We start from the raw sequence: 3,246 nt of genomic DNA, 5'->3' as shown, positions 1-3,246 counted from the left end.
TTCCATCCATTTTAGCCTTCATTTAACTTTTATTCAAAGGCATGAAGCTTTTTCATATTTAAAACCCTTATACATAATGCTTATGAGGACTTATGGTGAATTTATATTTATATTAAATGGCATTAGGGCCTGGGAACCTAGGAATAAACAAATCCTACAGAGACTTTGTCAAGAGATTTTCAAGGGAGATACTTAACAGAGAATAATAATACAGGAACATAAAAGAATCGCAGCACTTAGATTTTTGCCCCAATGTAATCTGAACCCTGGGTAGCTGACTTAGAATATGTAAATTGGGCTAGTGGACTAATTAGCCTCTTTATTTCTTAAGGCAAAACTTAAATCTTGATTTATCATACACAAACCAATGAGAGTAGGTCAGTCTGCTATTTCCTAAGGATTGCTGTAGGTCAGGAAAACATCTCAGGCAAATGGGTAGAAGAGGAAGAAGGGAATCTGCAATGAAAGAGTGCAACTAATACCAAGCCATGCGACTCTGTGCAGTAGCAGAACGGTGCCTTCACTGTCCTGATGCCTACAAAGACAGAACGATTTCTCACTTTGGGAGGAGTGAGAACAAGTTGTTGGTGGCGTTGAGAAACTGTTTGAAAACCCATCCTTGGTGTTAACATTATTCTCTTTTCTGAGGTTACCTACACCTTTCCATTAAAAAATATAAATTATAGGAACAATTAAAAAAAGGCAGAAAATCACCGCAAACTGATAATGGCAAAAACTCCTAAAAGTTATTTTCACAAAATGATAGCTAGAAAGGTCTAGACCCAGAATGATTTACAAAAGAATTTATTCAAACACTTAAGCAAAGGTACTTAGGTTATTTAGGCCTTTTAAATCCAGAGCAACCAAAGTAAAGCTTCTCAGTTTACCTTATTCATTAGAGGGTGAAAATACACCAAATGGAGAGAGTTAGGTTCTTGAGTAAGATAAGCTCCCAAGTAAATAAGTAGTTTTAAATTCTTTTAAATGCCTTAAAAACACTAGAAGAAATATGGATCAATGATATAAATGTGGGGTGTAGGTCTATACCACAAAACAATTAAAGAAGGAAAAAGCAATAGAATTGACTACATGAAAGTTATACTTGTACGTGAACACATGATAAAAGACCTGAAAATAGAAACTGAGCAATCTACAATTTAAATAACTGACAAATAATTAAAATAAATGTATAAATAAGACCTAAGTGAACAAATAGGTGAAGGAAATGCATAGACAATATTCAAATGTGAATTATAAATTTGGGAAAGTTTGTTTTTTGCAATGCATCTAGCTTATTAAAAATAGCAATTCATATAAAAAATCAGTATTATAAAGTGTAAACACCCAAATTAACAAATAGGTAAAGCTAATGTAGAAACAATTTACAAATGTTTCATAAATAAGACAATATGCATTAGAAAATTACTGAAAATGACTATTAATAATTCAGATTTTTTTCTAGGCATTTCCCTTGTCTGTCCTCTAAAATAAATTCTGAGGTCTACTACTATCCTCCTCTCCTCATAGGTCCTTTCAGCAATGTGATAGAAAATGAAGAAGAAAAGGGAAAAGGTTTGGGTTGTTTTTTTGCAGTTTGTGGAGGAGATAGGTTCAAAAACAGCTGTGGTATATAAAATAAAAGACAAGGGGAAAAGGTTATTTTCTAATGTATTATTGAAGAACTTGTTGAAAACCACTAAGGAACTTATTTTGTTTTTCTATTGGTTTCATACACTCAGTTCTTGGTTCATTGTTTTCATTGCTCTTGGAATAAATTGGGTATGTCACAGCCTTGTATTATTTACACATAAATTCACAGACATAGAATGACTGTCTTAATAAAAATATTAAGGGGGCTGGAGAGAAGAAGAGCCAACCAAATGTTTTCTATTTTTTTTTTTTAATCTCTGGGTGGAGAGATATAGGATAACCAATACATTTTTAAGTTTTTCTTTTGTAATTTAGAAATATATTTATTTTTATTTCCTTAAAAATACAGAAAAAAAAGACATATAAGTTGGTTATACCATTTTTAGAAATGGCATGACCTTAGTATATTTTTTAAAGTTATTTTTAGAACATCAAATAGGCTGTCCAAATAAGAGAATCAACTTATAAGGGTTTTAAAACAAATTTAATATATTTTATAGAATTAATGCCTGTACGTATACATATGATTCATATAGTATTTATTTTAGCTTTAGAATACTGAAAAGAGAAATTTAAGTTTTTATTTTTTAAAATAAGAAAAGTGACAAATCTTATAAAACCTTTGAAATGACTAAAGGGAAAAAGGGACATCTTTTCATAGGCATTTCAAAATACACAAATGAATTCTGCTTTAATTTTTTTTGAATCAGTACAAACTTTTTCCTCTATAACTTGATGTACTTTCATTTCATCTAAAGAATTATGTTAGACTTTAACAGTAAAAAAGTGACAGAACCAAAAGTGCCTCAACAGTGACTATTCTAGCCCTAGTGCGCTTGAGTTCCATGCACCAGTAGTGTTCAACATTTATATCTCTAATTTTTAGTCTTCATAGCAAGTAGAGATGTATGCTAAAGATACTGCTTAAGAAAACAAAATAGACACAGAAATGTGTACTAGATACACAAGTGGTAAAATCATGTAAATTTGGCAGTTTATCATTATTCCACATAGATGAACTAAGAGTATATACAATTAGAAATGATACCCTTCCAAATTTTCTAAATGGGCAAATTTTTAATGTCTGCTGAAGGAAAGCTAGTGAAAATCTTAGATTTATTAGGAGTCATACAAAAATATCACATTTTATATCATAAACAAAATTTTGAATGAAATTTAACCTCACATAGTCTTGACTAGCAGAATGATTATTTTAAAACCTATGAGGTTTTTATGCTCACTTCAGTGCACATATACTAAAATTGGAATACAGAGATTAGCATGACCCCTGCACAAGGATGACATGCCAATTTATGAAGAAGCCTTCCATATTTTTGGTATCACTTTGTAAGTTATATAAATGTCTAACCATTGTGTTATACACCTGAAACTAATATTAAATTTAAAAAACTTACAAGATTTCTGCCTATTTCTAAGGTTTTTTTTGAATGTTTTGTGCAAGAAAGAAGTATAGTGAAAAATCAGTAATGGTTTTTATATGTAGTAGATTTTGGAGTGAATTATAATAAAAAATATTCAATGGACTTTGGAAGTAGGAATGAAATTATTAAAAAGGCATCACAAAATCTCTTAAAC

At 30.4% G+C, this 3,246-nt stretch overlaps 1 pseudogene; it reads left to right on the top strand.

The window, feature by feature from the left end:
- The first annotated feature begins 2,885 nt into the window (after positions 1-2,885).
- Positions 2,886-2,986, top strand: LOC120591448 (uncharacterized; annotated as a pseudogene).
- Positions 2,987-3,246: the final 260 nt, after the last annotated feature.

This window comes from Pteropus medius, unplaced genomic scaffold (assembly GCF_902729225.1).
Source record: "Pteropus medius unplaced genomic scaffold, Ma_sr-lr_union100, whole genome shotgun sequence".
In the NCBI taxonomy this organism is placed as follows: domain Eukaryota; kingdom Metazoa; phylum Chordata; class Mammalia; order Chiroptera; family Pteropodidae; genus Pteropus; species Pteropus medius.
This window is presented reverse-complemented; position numbering and strand designations above follow the sequence as displayed.